Genomic DNA, 23,651 nt, shown 5'->3' on the forward strand with positions numbered 1-23,651 from the left:
CATGAATCTTAATGAACGGACGAAGAGAAAGAGACGCAAGGGAGGGAAAAAAAACTGAGGGGCATCTTTGTTCTTCACTGGACCAGAAAATGACAATGTTGAAAGTGATAATGGGAAATCTAAATATACTACTGCTGCTACTACTACTACTACTACTACTACTACTACTACTACTACTAATACTACTAATACTAATACTAATACTACCACTTCTACATCAATTACTTCTACTAGTAATACCACGACTACTACTACTGCATCTACTATTTGTACTATTACTAATACTACTACTTCTACTACTACTACTATTACTACTACTACAACTACTTCTATTACTACTACTACTAACCAAAGGAATAGCAAATTTAAGGCGAAACAAGAAACGCACACACGGACAAAACAAACAAAAACAAACAAACACTCAAACAAACAGTAACGGAAACAGCTCTATGGCAAAAATAAATGAAAACAAAAAAAAAGCCCACTACCAATCAAACAAACAAACACACACACAGGTAAGCACTCACATATTCCGTCCATCACCACACCGGCCATCACCTGCCCGTCACCTGCCACGCCCTTCACCTGTCGCCTGGTAAACACTCCACGCGGCTCACAACATCGAGAGCGAGAGTGAGAGTAAGTCGTATTATTCCCTTTCACTCTCCCTCACGGCCCCACCTCGGCGCCCCACCTGGCTGTATTATTGACGGCAGGTAATCGTTCGGTCTGTTTACCTGTGTGTGGGTGACGGGAAAAGAGGGAGAGGGAGTGCAAGCGTAAGTAACCTTGGGGGCCTACAGTACAGCCTCGAGAGTGAAAATGAGAAAAAATATGATGAAAACAAAAGAAAATAGTGAAGGATGTAGAGGTTAAGTTATTGTGAAAACCTGTAAAGTGAGTGAAAGACAAAGATAGATAAAAAAAGAGAGTGAGAGAAGATTAGAGATAAATATATTGGATATCAAGAAATTAATGAAGGAAATAAGGAGGTTAAGATATAGAGAAACTCTGTGTTGAGAGTGATAGGAAAAGATAGGTAGAAATAGAGGGAGAAAAAAATGATAAATATAATGGAAATCAAGAAAATAATTAAAAATATAATGAGATTAATATGTAGAGAAAACTTGCAGGTGTGAGTGACACAAAAAATATAAATAGAGATAAAGATAGAGAGAAGAAAAAGAGACGAATATAATAGAAAACAATAATCTAAGGAAGAAAAAAAGATAGAAGTAGAGGGAGAGAGAAGAAAAAGAGAGCAACATAATAGAAAACAATAATCTAAGGAAGAAAAAAAGACAAAATGTTAAGAAAAGAGAAGAAAAGAGAGAGAAAATAAAGTCCAAACTCGTTATATGCAACCACTACACACATGATTCTTTTCCTTTTTTTTCCGTATCTCCCCGTACTCCCCACAACGCATCACTCCCATCCCCTCCCCATTGCTCTCCCCTCACATCATACAGTGCCATCTCCCCCTTTCACCCCACCACCATTTCCTTCTCAAACAGTCACCACTCTACCACAACACACCATACCACACGACACATCCTCCTCCTCCTCCTCCTCCTCCTCCTCCTCCTCAAGCTACACCTCCGTCAACACAGCACACCCTCGCAGCCTCCTCCCAATCAGCACTCAATCAGTCTCATTCCCCGCCTCAGTAAGCCTCCTCCCCCCCCCCCCTCTTCCCCACCCAGAGAGAGAGAGAGAGAGAGAGAGAGAGAGAGAGAGAGAGAGAGAGAGAGAGAGAGAGAGAGAGAGAGAGAGAGAGAGAGAGAGAGAGAGAGAGAGAGAGAGAGAGAGAGAGAGAGGTTATACACAACAATATCTACGTGCAAAACAACAGATTATACCCAACAAAGGAGACTGACACACACACACACACACACACACACACACACACACACACACACACACACACACACACACACACACACAGCAAATCCCAACTTGGATAAACAAAGACAGAACATAATTAATAAACAACAAACAAAGTCGAACCAGTCAGTCAGTCAGTCAGTTAGTCAGTCAACAAGATGCGAGGGAGCAGAATAACAGGAAATTCCACAACCATTCAGCCAAGGTGCAGCCAGTCAGCCGTCAGGACATAAATAATACAGACAGACAGACAGCATGTCCAGATGACAAAAATTGACGGAGGAGAATCACCGAGCCAGTCAAGCATCCAGTCAACACGTCAGTCAGTCAGTCAGCCACTTAAAACTATCCCCAGACAGTCAGAGAGTCAGCCATACTCAACGTCATTCATCCAGTCAGTAAAAGACCGAGTCAAAACCAATTACCAGTCAGCCAGTCAACCAGTTAAAACCATCGCCAGTCATACAGTCAACCAAAACTTAACCTATCACCATAACCAGATACATAAAAAAACACCAGTTACACAATCAACCAAACAGTTAACCGTCACCTCCGACAGTTACCCAGTCAGAAAAAAACACCTCCAGTCACCTAGTCAATCAACCACTCCGAAAGAAAACACGACATTCCCAATCAACCAAAGATCCAAACATCACCACCACCAGTCAACCAGTCAGTCGGAAAATAACATCCCCACCACCAGTCAGGGAAACAGTCAGCCCTCCCCACCGCCGGTCCATCAACAACTCAGCGAGACGCGCCAAAAAGAGAGAGATAAGACAGACTGTCGATCAGCGCAACGCGACGGCCGGGAGACAGATGGACGCGGTCACCTGGCCTAGAGGCGGAAAAATGCTGATCCACCGCTTGACGTCCGCCACAGCCACACACACAGACGGACAGACGGAAAGACAGAGACCGACGGACAGAGGTTGGCGGAGACAGGCGGAAAGACAGACGGACAGGCAGCCAGGCAAAACACAAGACACGGACAGACGGACGGACAGACAGACGGACAGGCAGCCAGGCAAAATACGACCCACGGACAGACAGACAGACAGATAGACAGATAGACACCCAGGCAGACGGAGAAAGATAGACAGACAGCCGGTCATACGGAGATACCCAGACATACACACCAGGAGAGACAGAAACATACAGCAAGACAGACAGATAGACAGACGAGGAGATGGACAGAAATAGACGAAACGACGATGACAGACACAGGCGGACAAACAGGAGACAGACAGAGCGGTTTTTTTTCTTTTCTTTTTTTGCCCTTGAGCTGCTTTTCTTGATGCAGAAGATAAAAACAGATGGCCAAAGACAGGGACAGAAACACAGACAGATGGAGAGACAGACACACAGACAGTCGGAAAAAAACATGAGACGCAAATAAGGAGAAACAGACCCCTTTTGGACAGACAGACAGACAGATACATATATACAGACAGAAAGAGACTAACAGCCAGAGCCAAACACCAATCTGGAAAATATGACACAGACAGACGAAGACAGACAGAGGACATCCACAGAAGAGGAGAAAGACAGTCAGCTTTCTAAAATTGTATACAAGGAAACAGACATACATTTAAAAGTACAGACATATAAAAAAACAGCCCTATAAACAAGAGACATACACACACTTTCAGACATAAATAGTTAGACAGAATGGCCGTTGCAAAAAAACAGAAGGAATACAAAAACACAATAATACAAGGAAGAGAAATAAGATAGAAACAAAAAAGCAAACAGATACACAGAGGCTCATACAGACAAACCGACAGACAGACAGACGGGCAAACAGACAGACAGGCAGACAGACCGAGTAGCCGTCAACCTGATCGATCACAATCTCAAATATTCTGTAATGCAATCATGAGCGGAAATGGAACCTTGATAGCATTTTGCCGATTATCCTAAGCCAGATTCTTGAGTGGCCGGGAGGAGGAGGAGGAGGAGGAGGAGGAGGAGATGAGAAACTGAGCAGTAGGAGAGAGGAAAAAATAGAAATCAAAACGGCAAGAGAAGCAGGAGGAAGAAGAGGAGGAGAAAGAGGAGAAGGAGGGGGATAGAAGGAAGGTATAATAGAGGAGGAGGAGGAGGAGGAGGAGGAAGAAGAAAGGCAAGATAAAGGAAGAATAAGGAAGATGACGTCTCTCTCTCTCTCTCTCTCTCTCTCTCTCTCTCTCTCTCTCTCTCTCTCTCTCTCTCTCTCTCATATACACACACATGCACGCACTCACACGCACATCGAACAGGAGGAGGAGGAAGAGCAGGAGGAGGAGGAGGAGGAGGAGGAGGAGGAGGACTAATTATAAATAAGTGGGCAGATGAAAGACAGCGAAGGGAAAAGCTACAAAAATCATACGAGTGAAATAAAAAAAATAATGAGTCAAAGGAGAACAAGAAAATGAATGACAGACGGAAAGAGAAATTAAAACGAGCAAGGAAAATATTGAAGATGATGATTATGAGGAGGAAAATAGGGAAGTAAAAGAGGGAAAAGGAATGTGAAAAGAAAGAGGAAAAGGAGGAACAGTAACTGGGAGATAAAACGGGAAAGAGAAAGAGGAGGAGAAAGAGGAAGAGGAGGAAGAGAAATATGGAGGTAAAAGATGGAAAAAGTGAGAAGGAGGAGGAAGAAAGGAGAGAATGAAGATAACCACAAAGAAAAGGAAGAGGAAGAAGGTTAAATAGAGCAAAAAGAAGAAAGTTAGAAGAAAAAAGAAGAAAATAAGAGGAGAGAAAGAAACCACTAAAGGAAACGACAACGAAGAAGAGGTACAAAGTAAAGGAAGGAATATCAAAAGTAAGAGGGACATGAATGAAAAAAAATGAAGTGGAAAAAAATGCAAATCAGATGTAAGAGGAGCAAAGGAAATAAGATCATAAAGGAAAATGGTGAACGAGGAGAGATGAGAGAGAAGAGAAAGAGACAGAGAAAAAAAATAATGGAAAAGAGAACGAACCGGAAAACTATGATACAAAGAAAGAAAAGAAGCGGAGAAAACGGATGAAGATGAGAAGAAGAAGAAGAAGAAAAAGAAAAAGACGAAGACGAAGACGAAGACGAAGACGAAGAAGAAGAAGAAGAGGGAGAAAAAAAAGAAGAAAGAAGAAGAAAAAAAAACTACAGTAAAACAAGATGAAAAGGAGAAAAAAAGTGGAAGAAAGGCGAAAATAAAAAAGAAAATGAGATCACAGAAATTAAGAGAAAGATAAGAGAACATGGAACGAAACGGAGGAGGAGTAAGAGGAGGAGGAGGAGGAAGAAAACAAAAAAAAGAAAGAGGAAAAAAGAGCAGCATTAACAGGAACAGGATGTGGGAGATGAACAACGTGAAATCAAAGTTAAGCGTAGGAGGAACAGCAAAAAAAAAAAAAAAAAAAACACCACCACCACCACCACCGCTACCGCCACCGCCGCCGCCGCCGCAGACACACAGGGGCTCACTAGACGGCAGTGGGTCGGCGTCAGTATTGAGCCAGACGCCGCACGAGGAGGAGGTCGCCGCTGCTGAGTTCGAGGCGCCCACCAGCATCTCTTTCGCCCTCCCTCAGTCCCTCGCGAGCCGTTGGTGAGGCCGAAGGTGCAGAGAGCGCACGTGTGAGGTGTTGGCGTCTGCTATCACGGTGTTGAGTGCTCGCGGTGGTGTTGGTGTTAGTGGTGGTGATGGTCGTAGTGGTGGTGATGTGGGTTGCCTCCTGACCATGTGTGTGTTCGTGTATCCGTTTTTCCCGACGTTTTTTGGTGTGTTTGCGGTGATTTTCTGTTTGGGTTTGGGTTTTCTTTTTTGTCTGCTTACTGTTTCGTTGTTTTTTTGAGGCTCATTTTTTTTCTTTTCGTTTTTTTCCCCTTTTTTTCGTCTTTGCGTGTGTGCGTCGAAAACGTGAAGGTCAGGAGAGAAAATAAGAAAAGAACGGGGTGCTTGGAAATGATGAAACAGTTGAGAGGGTTCCTATATCCAGTTTCTTTTTATCATCTCTCTCTCTCTCTCTCTCTCTCTCTCTCTCTCTCTCTCTCTCTCTCTCTCTCTCTCTCTCTCTCTCTCTCTCTCTCACTCACTGCGTTTGAAGGCCTCGAGATGAAAAACTGTCACGTTAACAAGCCATTGACAGTGATAACAGGGGGGTGACGCAGCATCCCTTCACCTTCACCATCATCATCATCATCATCATCATCATCATCATCGTCACTATCTGCATTGTTGTCACTCTCCTTGAGGCTGATGGTGATGCTGGTATAGTGATGCTGTTAAGGATGATGAGGGGAGATGGTGTGTGATGGTGATGATGGTGGTGATGATGATGCTAATGGTGAAAATTAATGAGAAAAAAAACAGAAAACTGGAATAGTGAAAAAAAACCCAGAAAAGCAGAAAATAGACGATGAAAAATAGAAAAAAAAAAAACTGAAAAAAATAAGAAGATACAAACTCACTAAACAAATACGAAGAGAAAAAAACCACCAAAATCGATCTATCAAAACCCCATTCTTTCAAAACCAATACAAAAGTGAACAAACACACACAAACACACAAACACACACACATACACCTGCACTGCACCAAACACACAAAGCCCAAGGGACCCCCACTCACTCACTAACGCCCCCTCCCCTTACTCCCCTTCAAACCCCCTTCAACAGTGAAATAAAGCAAGCAAACTGTGTACATCTCCAGTCTCCCGCCCTCTCCCTCTCTCCCGCCCGCCTGTCTCGTCTCCCGCTCCCAGCATCCTGGACTAACAGAGAACACCAGTGGACGCTCCCCCGGCTCTCCCTCCCTCTCCCTCTCCCTCCTAACTCAGTGGCCTCTAAGTGCTCGATCCCGGTGAAATATTGCCTCTGTATTGCTGCTTGTGGAAAAAAAAGGAATACAAGAGAAGGGCTGTGTCAGGGAGAGGTGAGGGTGAGTGCGGCGTGTGTGTGTAGCTGTGTGTTGTTGTGTACGTGTGTGTGTGAGTGTGAAGGGAGAGGAGAGAGAGCACTAGAGAGGAAGGGAGAAGGAAAAGGAAGGAGAATCAAGGAAGAAAGGAAGGAAAGAAGGAAAGCTGATTCAAACTCGTCTTCGCAACTGCAACACATCTGCTTCCACGGTATTTACTTCGCTTGTTTGTTTGTGTGTTTGATCATGTGTGTGTGTGTGTGTGTGTGTGTGTGTGTGTGTGTGTGTGTGTGTGTGTGTGTCATCTGCTTCCACGGTATTTACTTCGCTTGTTTGTTTGTATGTTTGATTATGTGTGTGTGTGTGTGTGTTTGTGTGTGTGTGTGTGTGTAGGAGTATGCGCGCGCAGACTCCCGTGTTTTTTTTATATCATCCATATGTTTTACCGTCAATGAAAGGACAAGAAAACATAATCATGGAACTATTTAACTAAAAACGCTTCTAATCACGTCCCGAATATGCAAAACAGACAAACTAACGGAGAGTGTATAAATAAAAAACAAACTCGTCACACGCCTTTAAGCATATTTTTGGACGAGGAATATTTTCGGAGGACTTAAAAATTCTCCGTTGATTGGATCGAGTATATACTTTTAATACTCTCTTTAATACTCTGTCGGTACTCGGGCCCGCGCGTCGCCAAATTATAAATAACCCGTCCCGTACACTTTAAAACAATGGAGGCGCGCTATCTATATATCGCCACCCTCATAAAATAATCGTCTAAGTCATTTTTCAGTGATTTCCAGGTTTTTGTTTACATCAATTTTTCATCATTTGACGCCCATTTCTGTATAGTTCCCTTCGTTATTCAGGGTTTGAGTGTTCTAGAATTGATCTTTTCATTTCTGCGTAAATCTTAAGTCAAATAAGATCATGCCAGTTCTTTTCTGATTTCCTGTAAAGTAGAAAATAATGACCTAGGCGGTTTGTTTACGAAGGTGACGATATAGAATGAAAGCGATTTTATTTTTTTTACGGTAAACAGCTCAGGGATAAAAAAAAAATAAAAAAAATAATGGAAAAAAAAAGCCCGCAATCATTTATTTCTGATCAGCTTCTTGCACTTTTTTATCGTACATATTTCCTGGATTAAGGGGTTTGTTTATTCATTTTCTTTCCTTGTTAAAAAAAAAGAGGTTATAATATTCAGTTCGGTTTGAGGCCCTTTCTTCACTTCTACTTTTTTTTTTGGGGGGGGAGGCATTTTTTCTTTTAAATTTCATCTTTTTTAACTAATTTCCTGGTGCTGAACTATTTATATTCATCTAGTTCACTTCCTCACACTTGCGTTATTTGATTTCCTCGTTAAAAAAAAGGTTATGATATTCAGTTCGGTTTGAGGCCCTTTCTTCACTTCTACTTTTTTTTTGGGGGGGAGGCATTTTTTCTTTTAAATTTCATCTTTTTTAACTAATTTCCTGCTGCTGCTGAACTATTTATATTCATCTTGTTCACTTCCTCACACTTGCGTTATTTGATTTCCTCGTTAAAAAAAAGGTTATTATATTCAGTTCGGTTTGAGGCCCTTTCTTCACTTCTACTTTTTTTTTGGGGGGGAGGCATTTTTTCTTTTAAATTTCATCTTTTTTAACTAATTTCCTGCTGCTGAACTATTTATATTCATCTGGTTCACTTCCTCACACTTGCGTTATTTGATTTCCTCGTTAAAAAAAAGGTTATTATATTCAGTTCGGTTTGAGGCCCTTTCTTCACTTCTACTTTTTTTTTTGGGGGGGAGGCATTTTTTCTCTTAAATTTCATCTTTTTTAACTAATTTCCTGCTGCTGAACTATTTATATTCATCTGGTTCACTTCCTCACACTTGCGTTATTTGATTTCCTCGTTAAAAAAAAGGTTATTATATTCAGTTCGGTTTGAGGCCCTTTCTTCACTTCTACTTTTTTTTTTGGGGGGGAGGCATTTTTTCTCTTAAATTTCATCTTTTTTAACTAATTTCCTGCTGCTGAACTATTTATATTCATCTAGTTCACTTCCTCACACTTGCGTTATTTGATTTCCTCGTTAAAAAAAAAAGTTATTATATTCAGTTCGGTTTGGTGCTTTTCCTTCCCTTCTACTCTATTTTCATTACCTTTTTATACCATTCAAGTTTTTCTTTTATAAGCTATCAAACTATTTACCTTCATTTAATCCACCGTTTACTGACTATGAACTCACCCATTTTTTTTACGGGAATATTTGTTTTTATTAATTTCTTCGTGTTATTTTTTTATATGCGTATATCTGGATTAATGTATTTGCTTATTCAATTTGTTTACTAATTTAAGAAAACAATTTTTATATATATTTCAAGTATCCACCTCGATATGATGCACTTTCCTTCTACTTTACTTTCCTGGCTTTCACTTTTTTTTAACAATTTTACCAGTTTTTACCATTATTTAACCATTCATGTGTTTTTAAAATCTTTCAAAATATTTTCCGTACATTTAATCCACTTCCTCCCATTCACGAACTCTCTACAGACTAACACATTTCTGCGATTATATTTTTTTACGTTAATATTTCCTTCCTTCTACGTTATTTTCATGGCTATCAAGTTTTTTTTTTATAGACTATCAGAACATTTTCATCCATTTAATCCCCTTCCTCCCATTCACGAACTCTCTACAGACTTATACATTTCTGCAATTATATTTTTTTATGTTAATATTTCCTTCCTTCTACGTTATTTTCATGGCTATCAAGTTTTTTTTTTTTATAAACTATCAGAACATTTTCATCCATATAATCCCCTTCCTTCCATTTACCGACTCGCTATAGACTAATACATTTCTGCAATTATATTTTCACGTTAATATTTCCATCCCTTCTACGTTATTTTTATGGCTATCAAGTTTTTTTTTATAGGCTATCAGAACATTTCCATCCATTTAATCCCCTGCTTTCCATTTACTGACTCGCTATAGACTAATACATTTCTGCAATTATATTTTCACGTTAATATTTCCATCCCTTCTACGTTATTTTTATGGCTATCAAGTTTTTTTTTATAAGCTATCAGAACATTTCCCTCCATTTAATCCCCTGCTTTCCATTTACTGACTCGCTATAGACTAACGCGTTTCACTACTTATATTTTTTTGTTACCGTGAATATTCCCTTCCCTTCCCTTCCCTTCGACTTATTTTCATGACGTTTTTTTTTTTTTTTTAATCTTTCAATTTTTGTTTATAAGCTATCGGAATATTTCCCTCCATTTAGTCTACGTCTTCCCTCATAGCGCCTCTCTGTATACTAACTTTTCTATACTTATATTTTTTACTAGTATATTCCCTTCCTTTATACTTTATTTTCATGTTTTTTTTTTTTAATCTTTCAAGTTTTTTTATAAGCTCTAATAATATTTCCCTCCATTTAATCACCTTCGCTCCATTCACTAACTCTCTATAGACAAACGTTTCTATAATTATACTTCTTTTATTTACTTTATTTTACTTATAGTTTTTTTTTTTACTTTTACTTTCCAGCTATGAAAATGTTTATAGAATTTAATTTTGTTTCCTCCCACGCACTTGCCATGTTTTAATTTTCTAAAGTCTATCCTTTTAAGTAGTTTGCAGATACTAAGTTATTTATATCCTCTTAGTTCACTTTCTCCCACACACTTGTCAGCTTTTTTCTCCCAAATTACATCTTTTTAACACATTTTCTGCTACTCAACTATTTAACTCCATTCAGTTCACTTCCTCCCACTACTTAACTGTTTATTTCCATCTAGTTCATTTCCTGCCATCTAAGTTTATTTCATGTTTTTTTTTTTTAATTCTTTCTGCTTCTTAATCTTCCAAATCTAATCTTTTTACCTGATTTATCTTTCTTCTGATTTTTTTTTTAACATTTGCATATACTTAACTATTCATCTCTATCTAATTCACTCCCTTCAGCTTACGTTTATTTTATGGTCATTTTTTTACAGCATAGGGAACAGCTCAAGGGCAAAAAAAGGAAACAATAATGAAAAAAAAAGCCCGCTAATCACTGCTCCTATTAACAAAAAGAATTCAGAGGAGTGGCCTAAAGTGAGGTCAGTTTCGGGAGGAGAGGTGTCCTGATACTCAACTCTCTTTCTGTCAGCTAAATCTCTTCCTTTTAAGCATTTTCTCTCCTAAATTTCACCTTATTAACATATTTCCATCTACTAAAATATTTATCTCAACTTAGGTCCTTTCCTCTCACTTACGTATTTTTATGGTGATTTTCTTTTCTTCCAAATTTCATCCATTTTCAATATTTGTTTCGTTTTCCTTCTAAATTTCACCTTTTAACATATTGGGAGCTCATTAACTATTTATCTCCATTTCGTTCACTTGTTCCTACTTACGTTCTTTCATGATTTTTTCTTTTCCTTTCTGCGAAATTTCTTCTTTTTTCAATATTTTCCTCTACTAAGTTTCACCGTCTTACTTATTTGCATCTCCTTAACTATTTATCTCCATTTCGTTTACTTGCTCCTACTTACGTTCTTTTATGACCTCTTTTCCTTTCCGCTAAATCTCTTCCTTTTTAATATTTTTCTTTCCTAAATTTCACCTTTTTAACATATTTCCTGTGAATGAACTATTTTTCTCCATTTCGTTTACTTGTTCCTACTTACGTTTATTTTATGGTCATTTTTTCTTTATGCTAAACCTGATCTTTTAGAGGGGGCATTTTTCTTCTAAATTTCACTTCCTTAACATATTTGCAGCTCCTTAACTACTTATCTTCATTTTGTTTAATTGCCTCTACTTACGTTTAGGTTATAGTATTTTTCCTTCTATATGCTAGACCTCATCTTTTTTCTTCTTCTATATTTCACCTTCTTAACATATTTGCAGCTCCTTAATTATATATCTTCATTTTGTTTACTTGCCTCTACTTAAGATAGTTCATGGTATTTTTTTTCTATATGCTAAACCTCACCTATTTTTGGCATTTCTTCTTAAAATTTTCACCTTAACATATTTTCTGCAGCTGAACTATTTATCTTCATCTAGTTCACTTCCTCCCACATGCGGTTTTTGTGCCGGTTTATTTACTTTCTTCAAAATCTTCTCTTTTTAAAATATTTCCAGCTACTATGACGTTTTATCTTCATTTACGTAGTTTCCTCTCACTTATGTTTATTTATTTTCTTTCTTCAATATCTCTCATCTTTTTAACACTACTAAAAAATTAATCTCCATTTGCTTCACTTCATTCCACTTAGCATTTTTTCATGATCATTTTCTTCTCACTTAAATTTCATCTCTTTCTAATATTTTTTTTTTCTGTCTTTAAATCTCATCTTTTTAACATATTTTCGCAGCCACTTAAATATTCATCTCCATTTAATCACTTCCTTACAATTACCGTTTTTCATGATATTTTTTTCTACCATCTAAATCTAATCTTTGCTCTAATATTTGTTTTTTTTCCTTTCTTACAAATCTCATATTTTTTTACATATTCGCAGCTGCTAAAATTATCTATCTACAGTTCGTTCACTTCCTCCTACGTGTCGTTTTTCATGATTATTTTTTCTATTTCCTAAATCTCATCTCTTTCTAATATTTTTTTTCTGTCTTGTAAATCTCATATTTTTAACATATTTTCGCGGCCACTAAAATATTAACCTCAATTTACACCACATCCTTCCAATTAACGTTTTTTCACGATCATTTTTTCTGTCTTCTAACTCCCATCTTTTTTCTAATATTCCAAGCTACTAAAACGTTTTATCTCCATTCAGTCCACTTCCTCCCACTTACTTTTTCGGGGCAGGCGGGACAGCGGGAGGGAGGGGGAGGGACGAGGAGGGATTTTAAGAGGAGGGATTTTAGTTCAACATTTCCCGACTTTTTCACGGCTTAAATAAAAAAGGCGAGATCTGTCAACATCAAAGGCAAGCAATCCATCCAATTATTTCAGAGCCTTACAGCGACCGGCGGGAAGGAATAATCAGTGGGTGGCTGAAACGAGAGAAAGAAGGAAAATTTAGCTGAGGAAATGAAGGTAGGCTGGCTGGGCGGGTGGGTGAGCGGTACAGACACACACACACACTCTCTCTCTCCCTCTCCCTCTCTCTCTGAATGGCGGTGAAAGCCTTGTATTTTTAGCGATTCCGAAGCTTTCCTCTGGAGCTTCACGGCGCGGGGCTTGTTGGTTTGCATTTCAAATTACTCGGCGGTGTTTGGATTTGCAAGAACGTTACTTTTATTTTCCCCGTCTCTGACCCAAGAAATGGACTTCCCCGGGATGCGTGATGTGTGGGTGCTCGGGGTTCTGTGTCTGTGTTCTGGGTGCTGGGTTTTGGGTGTTCCGTGTTCTAGGTTTTGTGTTCTGGGTTCTAGGTTTTGAGTTCCATATTCTAGGTTTTGGGCTCTGGGTTCTAGGTTTTGTGTTCCGGGTTCTAGGTTTTGTGTTCCGGGTTCTAGGTTCTGTGTTCTAGGTTCTAGGTTTTGTGCTCTGGGTTCTAGGTTTTGTGTTCTGGATTCTAGGTTTTGGGCTCTGAGTTCTAGGTTTTGGGTTTTGGGTGTTCTCTGTTCTAGGTTTTGGGTTCTGGGTTCTCTCTGTTCTGGGTTTCCTCGTCTCGGTTCTGTCTGGTGTGGTCTCTTTTTGTATGTTCTCTTTAGTCTCGTGCGTGTTCTCTAATCTCTTGTGTTCTCTAGGCTCCCAGGTGTTGTCTCTTCTATTGCTTGTTGTCTCTTCTAACTTATGCTCGCTCTGATCTCTTGTGTCCTGTTCTCTGAGGTGGAATAATGACTGTGTTTTTCGGGGTATGAAGTGCTGTCCTGATTCCCTGTTCTCTGTCCTCTGCCCTGTTCTCTTCGTGGAATTATGAGTGTACAGTTCTTGTGGTTTAGTGACCTTCCCATCTGTTCCTCGCTGCTGCTTTGTCCTCTCTTCTTTCTCCTGGCAACTGTCTTATCTGTGGTCTATCCTGTAATGTGTCCTTTTTAGTATCCCCCAAATCGTGTCTGTACTTGGGATATTTATCATTTACTCGCCTGTTCGTGTCGTGTGTTGTGTCTGCCTTTCCTATCTTTCCTGTGAACTGTTTATATTATCCTGTTCACTGTCCTCTGTCGGTTCCATGGTGTTCTGTGTTCTTGTTCACCTCTGTAAAATTGTCTATACTTTGAGGAATTCTTAAATGACTTGCTCCTCTGTCCTCATATTTGTCTTCTGTCCTGTGATACATGTTCTCTATTATTTCTGCTGTTAACTGTCTTCTCTGTGTTCTATCGTGTCTAATGCCCTGTCCTCTTCAGTAAAATTGTGTCTATGTTTTTACTTATTAACCTTGACCTGCCCATCCTTTCTCTGCTCTTCTCTGTTCAGTGTTATTTGTCCTATAATCTTTCGCATGTTAACTGTCTCCTTTGTTGTATGTCTCCTGTGTTCTCTTCTTGTTCTCTCCCCTCCTTGTCGATCTGCCCAGCCGTCCCAGTGGTGTGGTACAGTATCTACGACTGTATGGTTTGTGTCTGGTCATGTCTGGTCTGTTTCTTTTCTTTACACTCCTGCCCGGCCCTTCCCTTTGACCTCCTTTCCTGTGTCCTCTACCCTGCTATTGTGTTGTCCTACTGTGTTGTTTGTCTTGCCTTTGTTGACCGTTCGGAAGAGTGGTATTATTATTTTTTTGTCTCTTCTTTTTGTATTGATTTCCTCCGTCAGTGATTTTGTGTTAGTTAGTGTATTTGGTAGTGTATATATAATTCGTGTGGGTTTTTCGGTCACACACACACACACACACACACACACACACACACACACACACACACACACACCTCCCTCCACACACACCATTGAAGGACACAGCTCGTATACACATCTGGGAAAGAGGCGATTTTCGGGAGAGCTTAACAAACTTCCCTTAACCCTTCTTCACCTCCCCTCTCTCTCCTTCCTTCCTCTCTCTTCCTCACTCTCTCTCTCTCTCCCTCCCCGCAACGGCCTAAGTCCCACAAGTCTCCATCGTTCGTCTATTGCCATTCATCTCCCGCAAAATATCCTGCAATAAGGGGAGTTGCAGCATCCCTCTGGCCCGCACTTGACTCTCTCGGCGCTGCAGAGAGAGAGGGAGAGAGATGGAGAGAGAGGAGGGCCCGTGCGATGGATGGCTGACTGGCTGAGTGGAAAGACGTATCGTTCGCTGCTTCAATAGAGAGATGGATGCCCGGGTGGATGGGTGGATGGGTGGACTGACTGGTGGAAAGATGGAGTGTTGGGTGAGTGAATGGGTGAATGGGTGAAGATATGGATAGAGATGAATGGTTTGGTGATTGGGTGGATGGAAGAACTGACAGAAAGATGGAGTGTTGGGTGAGTGAATGGGTGAATGGGTGAAGATATGGATAGAGATGAATGGTTTGGTGATTGGGTGGATGGAAGAACTGACAGAAAGATGGAGTGTTGGGTGAGTGGGTGATTGAATGGACTGAATAGTGAATGGGTGAAGATTTGAATGGGTGGAAAGATGGATTGCTAAGTGACTAGATGACGGGATAGAGGTATTAATAGATGGATGATAGTCTGGATAAGTGGTCAGAAAAATGGATTACTGAAAGACTGAGTGGATGAAAAAGCGGAGTGATGATAAAATAGATGGATGATAGAAAGACGAGATGTATGTATGTATGTATGTAAGCATGTATGTATGTATGTATGTATATGTATGGGAAAGAGGGGAAGAGGGTTCGCTGCGTAAGTGGATGAATAGACGTGAATGAATGAGTTAAAGTGATGGGGATGGTGAAAATAGTGGTGATGTTGATATTATGATGATGATGATAGTGATGGTGATGAAAGTGGTGATACTACTGATGATGATGGTTGTCCTGATGGTAGAGTTAAGGAAGTGAAGTGAGTATGGATGACGAGTGAAATATAAAGATAGGTGGATGAATAGATAAGTGGATGAACCAGTCGATGTCTGAATCTCTAGATGGATGAGCATATGAAGTAATAGAAGGTTAAATGAGTCAGTGAATGAATGGATGAATGAATGGATGAGTTTACTGGGAGGGTGAGTTATTTTCCTCTCTCCATTTTTCCAAACCTCTTTTCCATTTATGATTTAATTGATTCATTTAGTCATCACTGCAATTATGTTTTCCTTCCCCGCTCCTCTTTATTGGTTTTGGCGACGTGTGTGTGTGTGTGTGTGTGTGTGTGTGTGTGTGTGTGTGTGTGTGTGTGTGTGTGTGTGTGTGTGTGTGTGTGTGTGTGTGTGTGTGTGTGTGTGTGTGTGTGTGTGTGTGTGTGTGTGTGTGTGTGTGTGTGTGTGTGTGTGTGTGTGTGTGTGTGTGTGTGTGTGTGTGTGTGTGTGTGTGTGTGTATTATTTGCCTATTTTTCTCTTATGCATTCTTTCGTTTAATATATCTTCTTAATTAGTCAGTTTTCACTCTATCTTTTAACATTATTTTCTTTTTTTTCTTTCTCTTTTTTTCTGTTTCTTGCATTTTCTTTCCTTCGTTCCCTCTTTCTTTCCTTCTTTCTTTACTTATTTTTTTTCCTGTTTCTTTATTTTTTCCTTCTTTGTTTCTTCCTTACTTTCTCATTTCTATTTTTCTTTCTTTTTCTTTCTAACTTTCTACCTATCTATCTATCTATCTATCTATCTATTTGCCTCCATATCTTTATTTGTCCATCAGTGTCTGTCTGTCTGTCTTTTTTTCTGTCTGTCATCCTGCCTGTCTGTCTGTCATTAGGCACAACAGTTCACTTTATTTACCTCGGTCTTGTGTGTTTGCAAATTTGAGGCACAGCTTCCTTGTCTTCTTTTTTGTTATCGTAATCCGTTTTCCTCGCTTTAATCCAGGTCAATGTTTTTTTTCTTCTTTTACTCCTGGCTTTGTATCTAGTCCACCGGTGTTTGCTTTTCTTCTCTCTCTCTCTCTCTCTGTGCGTTTGTTCGTTTGTTGCGTGTGTTATGTGCGTGGGGGGAAGGGATGGAGAGGAGGAAGAGTGCGCTGACGTGTGTGTGTGTGTGTGTGTGTGTGTGTGTGTGTACCTACGATCCACCCACTCTTTTGTACCTTTCTTAACGCTTGAAATCATTGGAAGAGTGAGTGGGGACGAAGGGAGTGGGAAGGGAGAGAGGGGAAAAAAGGGAGGGAGGGAGGGAGGGAGAGGGAGAGGGAGAGAGACAGAGGAAAAGGTGAAAGGTGAAGGGACAGCATAGAATGGATGTGAATAGAATTTGCAGCGGTGGTGATGTGATGATGTGGGTGGTGTTGTTGGTCGTGGTGGTGATGATGGTGATGGTGGTGGTGGTAATAGTAATGGTGGTGATGGTGAAAATGATAACTATGGTGATGTTTTTGTGGTGATAAGTCAGTGGTGATGGATGATGATAGTTGATAGTGAAAATGATAACTATGGTGATGTTATTGTGGTGGCAAATGGTGGTGGTGATGGATATGGTGTTGATGGTGGAGGTGGTGATGAAAATGGTGTTGTTGTTGTTGGTGGTGGTGATGGAGATGGTGTTGATGATGGTGGTGGTGGTGATGGAGATGGTGTTGTTGGTGGTGGTGGTGGTGATGGAGATGGTGTTGATGATGGTGGTGGTGGTGAAGGAGATGGTGTTGCTATTGTTGGTGGTGGTGATGGAGATGGTGTTGATGATGGTGGTGGTGGTGATGGAGATGGTGTTGATGATGGTGGTGGTGGTGATGGAGATGGTGTTGATGATGGTGGTGGTGGTGATGGAGATGGTGTTGATGATGGTGGTGGTGGTGATGGAGATAGTGTTGTTGTTGGTGGTGGTGGTGATGGAGATGGTGTTGTTGTTGTTGTTGGTGGTGGTGGTGATGGAGATGGTGTTGTTGTTGTTGGTGGTGGTGGTGGTGATGGAGATGGTGCTGTTGTTGTTGTTGGTGGTGGTGATGGAGATGGTGTTGCTGTTGTTGTTGGTGGTGGTGGTGATGATGGAGATGGTGTTGTTGTTGTTGGTGGTGGTGGTGATGGAGATGGTGTTGCTATTGTTGGTGGTGGTGATGGAGATGGTGTTGATGGTGGTGGTGGTGGTGGTGGTGATGACAGTCGTGGTGGTGGTGGAGGTTTTCAGAATCAGGAAGTGCAGAGCGAGTGAGTGAGTGAGTGAGTGAGCGAGTTTCATGTTTGTACACGTTATATTTTCTGTTTTTCCTCCGCATACTGAACATTTTTCCCACTTTATTTTCCACCGGGGAGGACTTGCAATATTTTTCTCCTCCTCCTCCTTCTTGTAATTTTCACATATTTGAAGAACAGATTTCAATTTTGCGCCGCCAGACACCGTGTTTATCTAGCGTCCGGGATTTTTGCTTCGTGCTTTGCGAATTTCACTTCCCCGCAATTTGCACAGACGACTAAGCAGGACACAAGTTTTCCACACGTTCAGAACTCATTATTACCTTCATCTAAGTCGAGTTCGAAGGGAGGGGGAGAGGAGGAGGAGGGCATGAAGGGAGTGAAAAGGAGGACGATGAAAGGGAGAGCAAGGAAGAGAAGGGAGAAAAGGGCTGGAAAGAAAGGAAGGAGTATGGAGAGAAGGGAAAGGTGGGAGGAAAAAGGGAGGGAAAAGAATGTAAGGAAAAGAAGGGAGGGAAATAAAGGAGGAGGAAAGGGAAAACAAGGATGAGATGGGAGAGAGAGAAAGGGAAGAGAGGGGAAGGAAGGAGTATGGAGGGAAGGGAAAGCTGGGAGGAAAAAGGGAGGGAAAAGAATGTAAGAAAAGGAAGGGAGGGAAATAAAGGAGGAGGAAAGGAAAAACAAGGATGAGATGGGAGAGAGAGAGAGAAAGGGAAGGGAGGGGAAGGAAGGAGTAAGAAGGGAAGGGAAATATGTGAGGGGAAAGAAGGGATGTTAAGGATGGGAGAGAAAGGGGAGGAGGAAGAGGGAAGCTGGGAGAGTAAAGAAGGTTTAAGATTGGGATACCTTTTGCTCTCATCTTCAACATCAAATTTCTTAGCTATTTACAGGTTTTTAATATGATATGCACCGTGGTAGTTTCCTAAAAGATCAATATATATGTCATGATTTCCTTTTTCCTTTCCTTTCCTTTCCTTTCCCTTCCTTTCCTTTTATTTTCATCACCCAGTTTTCTACATATTTACCTTTTCCCTTATCCTACATCAATTTCCTTTTCCTCACAATCATCCGCCCAATATCTTAGGTATTTACAGGCTTTCAATATAATATGCACCGTGATATTTTAAAAGATCGATTCATATGTCTGATGTTTTTATCATTGAAGTGTAATACAAGATCGTGGTTTGTGGTCCATCCTTCCTTTTAAAATGTCAAAATTCTACGTAAAATCCGCTTTTTTTCATGTAAGTTTTTCCAGACATGTTTCCTGGCAAAATAAACATGCAAACATATGTACACACACACACGCACACACACACACACACTTTAGACTTTAAATTTCTCTTTCGTTCCAAATCCTTCCATTCCGTATTTCCTTCCCGCCCATGTACGCAATTTCCACCCGTCTTGCATCACACACACACACACACACACACACACACACACACACACACACACACACACACACACACACACACACACACACACACACACACACACACACACACACACACACACACACACGTTCCCTTTATGTATTCCTATCTCACATAACTTTCCCTTACGGCATTTCCTTACTCTCCCCCATTTCATACCAAGTCCCTCTCTGCACACACACACACACACACACACACACACACACACACACACACACACACACACACACACATGGTCACTGGTGGTCTGTTGTGCTTTCTAGTCTCCCCCTCTCCCTTCTCCCTTCTTCCATCCCTTTATCTCTCTCCCTTTCTCTTCTCCCTTCCATCCAATTCTTCCTCTCAGCTGCATCCAACACATCCCTGTCTCCCTTCTTCCCCTCCCCTTTTCTCTCTCTCTCTCTCTCTCTCTCTCTCTCTCTCTCTCTCTCTCTCTCCTCCCCTTTCCTCTTCTACTCTCTCCTTTTCTCTCCCTAAGCCTCCCTCTCTCCTATTCCCTCCCATTCTCTGAAACTCTTTGCCTCTCCCTCCCTAACTTCAAACTTCCCTCTCCCTTCTCCTCTCCCTATCCTCTACAACTCTCCCTAACTCTTTAAGCCTCCGTCTCTCATCTTCCTTCCCCTCTCCATTTCTTTTCTCTCCTCGTTCTGCCTACCTCCCTCTGTCTTCCCTCACTTCTCCCTTTTCCCCTCCTATCAACTTTCACACTCTCCCTAACTCTGCAAGCCTCCCTTTTAACTGCACCCAACACATCCCATCTCCTCTCTCCTACTTCTCTTCCCTATACTACAATCCTTCCTCTCTCTTCTACTTTCTCCCTTCCCCTCTCCCTCTCTCCTCTCTCTATCCTCTTCCACACTCTCCCTAACTCTGCAACTCTCCCTCTCTCTCTCAACTGCAGCCAGCACATCCCCGCCGACGTCAAGTTATGCTAATCTTTTCTGGGCACAACTTTTGGCGGTCGTTCCTGGCGGGCTGATCCCCTCGTGCGGCACCCAAGGCTGCGCTCACCATTCTCCCCGAGGCTGAGGTTGTGGCTGAGACTGCGGCCGTCCACGAGTAAAGGTGTTTCGGCGGGAAGAATAAGAATACGTGTGGGGGAAATAAGGAGGGGGGGAAGTAGGGAGAGGAAGAAGTGAGTGGAGGGAAAGGGGGGGGAGGAAAGGAGGGGAGAAGATGGGTGGGGGAAATAACGAGGGGGTAAGTAGGAATGGGAAGAAGAGAGTTGTGGGAAAGGCGTGGAAGGAAAGGATTGGAGATGATGGGTGGGTAGAGAGAAGAAAGAGAAGGGAGACGAAAGAAGGGAGGGGAAGGAAAGGAAAGAAGGGAGGGGAAGGAAAGGAAGAGAATGGAGGGAAGGAAAGGAATGGAAGAGAGAGAGGAAACAGAAGAGAGGAGAAGGGAGAGGAAGAAAGGGATGAGACGGAAATAAGGGAAAAGGGATAAAGGGATGAAGAGGGAGGAAGGAATGCAGTAAAGAGGAAGGGAAAAGAAAGACGGGAAGAGAAAAAAGGGAAGGGAAAGGAAAAGAAGGAATAGAAGGGAAAGGAAAAGAAGGGGAAAAAAAAGGGAAAAGTGAGAAGGGAATGGAAAGAAAGGAGGGGAAAGTGAAAAGGGAATAGAAGAGAGAGGAAAAGAAGGGAAGAAAACAAAAACAAAGAGAGAGGAAAGTAAGAAGGAAATGTAAAGAAATGAGAATAAAGAAGAGAAAAGCGAGGGGGAAAAAAAAGGAAAGGAAAGGAAGGAGGGTAAAGTAAGGATGGGAGGGAAGTTTAAAGTGGGGTACACCTTGAGCCGAGATTAGTGTGGTTATTAAGCTAAGGTAGTCCGCTCGGCCCATTTCGTTTAGTTTTTATATCCTTTTAGTCTTCTTGTTTTTGCTTATTTTTGTTTTTGGTATTTCTGTTGACCATCTTTGCGTGTTTGTTTGTTGGTGTGTGTGCGGGGGTGGGGGGTGGGGGTGGGGGGTATGTGTGTGTGTGTCTCTCTCTCCCTTTCCCTCTCTCTCTCCCCCTCTCTCTCTCTCTCTCTCTTCCTTCCTCTCTGCCGTGTCGTTAGCCGGGAATGAGGTGCTTCTTATTATTATCATGACTGCTATTATAATGAAGCGTTCAATGGCCCGGGGAACACAAAAGCTGCTCACTTCTACGCGTGCAACTATGACCTATCCCACACCTGACCTTACCTGCCCAGCCTACCTGACTACCCTAACCCACCTAACCTAACCCACACCTGTCCTTACCTACCCTGTCCCCAGCCTACCTGACTATCCTAACCCACCTAACCTAACCCACACCTGACCCTACCTGCCCTGTCCCCAGCCTACCTGACTATCCTAACCCACCTAACCTAACCCACACCTGTCCTTACCTGCCCTGTCCCCAGCCTACCTGCTATCCTAACCCATCTAACCTAACCCACGCCTGTCCTTACCTACCCTGTCCCCAGCCTACCTGCTATCCTAACCCACCTTACCTAACCCACATCTGACCTTACCTGCCCTGTCCCCAGCCTACCTGACCATCCTAACCCACCTAACATATACTAAAAATAATCGCACTTCCACTAATCAATTCAACAAAACTAATAAGAAATGGAAGGAAAATAAACGTTCCCATAAAACACACACAAAATTTAAAAAAAATAAACGTTCCCATAAAACACACAAAATAAAAAAAATAAACGTTCCCATAAAACACATACAAAATAAAAAAATAAACGTTCCCATAGAACACGCAAAATGAGTGAGTTACAAATATCGAAGGGAAGTCAACGATCTCCCAAACCGTGCACTGATCGTTGGGGCGAACATTGCATTGCTCCTGAGACGGGAAGGAGGAGCGACATCATCCTAACCCACATACCTGACCTAGCGCACACCCCACCTGCTCGAACCGGTCCTCTCTCCGACACACCTGACTAACATGACCCCACCTGCTCTAACCGGTCCTCTCTCCGACACACTTGACTAACATAACCCCACCTTACCTAATCCACAATGCTGCCCTAACCCACACACGGCCTTACATGTCCTTTCCCCAACCCAAATAACCTAATTCACCCTATCTTACTAACTCACTCCATCTAACCTTACCTACACACTTTTTCTAATATGTCCCCTCCACAATCCACCTAACCTAATCCACCCTACCTTGCCTAACCCATACGTCTGAGCTAATCCAATTATCTGAGCTAACCCGCCTAAGAATGGAGGGGGAAGAATGGAGTGAAGAGAGTGAGGGGAAAGAAGGGAAGGTGAAAAGGTTGGGGAAAGAAGGATGAGGAAAAGGAAAGGGAAAGTATGTAGACGAAAAGTAGGAAAAGGGGAAGAAAGGAAGGGAAAGAAGAGATACCCAACCTGTATTAACCTATCCTCTCCACAACCCATCTCCATATACTCCTCCGGCCCACCTGATTGTCTCTGCTGTCATCCAAACCTAACCTAACCTAACTTAACACTAACCTACCTGTGTTACCTTACCTGACCTTATCTTATCTTCAACTCTAACTCCTATCCGTGCTATCTTTGTCGACCTTACCTTACTTAACTAACTTAGCCTAACCTTACCTATCCCACCTTTACCTAATCTTACCTTCCTTAAATCTAAGCTCTACCTCATCAACGCCGTTCTAAAACACCTAGCCCAACACAGGTCACCATCACGGCTGTCCATTGGTATTTTTCGTTACTAATCTGGGTCAGGTTCGGCCGCGATAAATCAGTTTTGGTAATGAATCAGTATGGCTCGGCGTTGGACCTTTATAGGCCGCTCTGTTCGATACGTTTGTTAGCCTGCACGGCCTGGGAATCGTAAACAAATGAGGATGATTCTGAAGCAAGTGACTGTTTCCACTGTGCGAATATGAAACGTGGAAAATAGATGAAAAATGACAATGGAAACTGTACGAATATAGTGAAAATATAAAAAAAATACATCAAAAACTGTACGAATATAGTGAAAATAAATACATCAAAAACTGTACGAATATAGTGAAAATAAATACATCAAAAACTGTACGAATATAGTGAAAAAAATACATCAAAAACTGTACGAATACAGTGAAAAAACAAACAAAAAAATAAATCAAAACTGCATGAATATAAAACGTGGAAAATATAATAAACAAACCTTCACTAAAACAAAGCGACAATGGAAAATGTACGAATATAAAAAGCAGAGAATAAAAAAAAAGCTTGCTCTAACAAAAACTGGCTAAGAAGACTAAAATAGCTCATGAAAACTTTGGAACGTGTAAAAAGGTCATGTTCAGATCTGAAAACACTGCTCCTCCACACCTCACCTTTCCTAGAAC

The 23,651-nt window shown here is 41.4% G+C and overlaps 1 protein-coding gene across 2 annotated transcripts in view; it reads left to right on the plus strand.

Annotated features, from left to right (window-relative positions):
• Window positions 1-5,358: 5,358 nt before the first annotated feature.
• LOC127005087 (neuroligin-1-like) overlaps window positions 5,359-23,651 on the plus strand; it is an 87,078-nt gene continuing 68,785 nt past the window's right edge. The window contains exons 1-2 of one of the 2 annotated variants that reach the window (XM_050873594.1): window positions 5,359-5,465; window positions 6,536-6,984. The gene's annotated coding sequence lies outside the window, so the exon portion shown is untranslated. Of the gene's footprint in view, window positions 5,478-6,535; window positions 6,985-23,651 lie in introns of both variants that reach the window. The other variant, XM_050873593.1, reaches the window with a different exon arrangement.

Source organism: Eriocheir sinensis, chromosome 29, assembly GCF_024679095.1.
Source record: "Eriocheir sinensis breed Jianghai 21 chromosome 29, ASM2467909v1, whole genome shotgun sequence".
NCBI classification, from domain to species: domain Eukaryota; kingdom Metazoa; phylum Arthropoda; class Malacostraca; order Decapoda; family Varunidae; genus Eriocheir; species Eriocheir sinensis.